The following is a 222-nucleotide window of genomic DNA, read 5'->3' on the forward strand; positions in this document are numbered from 1 at the left end:
GGTTATCGTGTCTCCGCGCTTTTTGGATGCGTGTTTCTTCGACAGCTTCCCGTAAATCGGTATCGAATCGATTTCACGTCGTTCGAGATCGATTAAATTTCGCTTTGCGCTTGAAAAAAAATTCACCAACTAACCACTTTTCTCGATGAATAAAATAAGGGTGAGAACGTGAATCGTGAGTGAGAATCGACGACGCCCACAAAACGGAAACCGCGTCACCTG

The 222-nt window shown here is 45.0% G+C and overlaps 1 protein-coding gene across 1 annotated transcript in view; it reads left to right on the forward strand.

Moving 5' to 3' along the window:
* The window catches only part of LOC102677657 (echinoderm microtubule-associated protein-like 2), a 35,408-nt gene continuing 35,186 nt past the window's right edge, over positions 1–222 (forward strand). The window contains exon 1 of the mRNA XM_006614178.1: positions 1–222. The gene's annotated coding sequence lies outside the window, so the exon portion shown is untranslated.

The sequence above is a fragment of the Apis dorsata genome, unplaced genomic scaffold (genome assembly GCF_000469605.1).
Source record: "Apis dorsata unplaced genomic scaffold, Apis dorsata 1.3 scaffold_172, whole genome shotgun sequence".
NCBI lineage: Eukaryota > Metazoa > Arthropoda > Insecta > Hymenoptera > Apidae > Apis > Apis dorsata.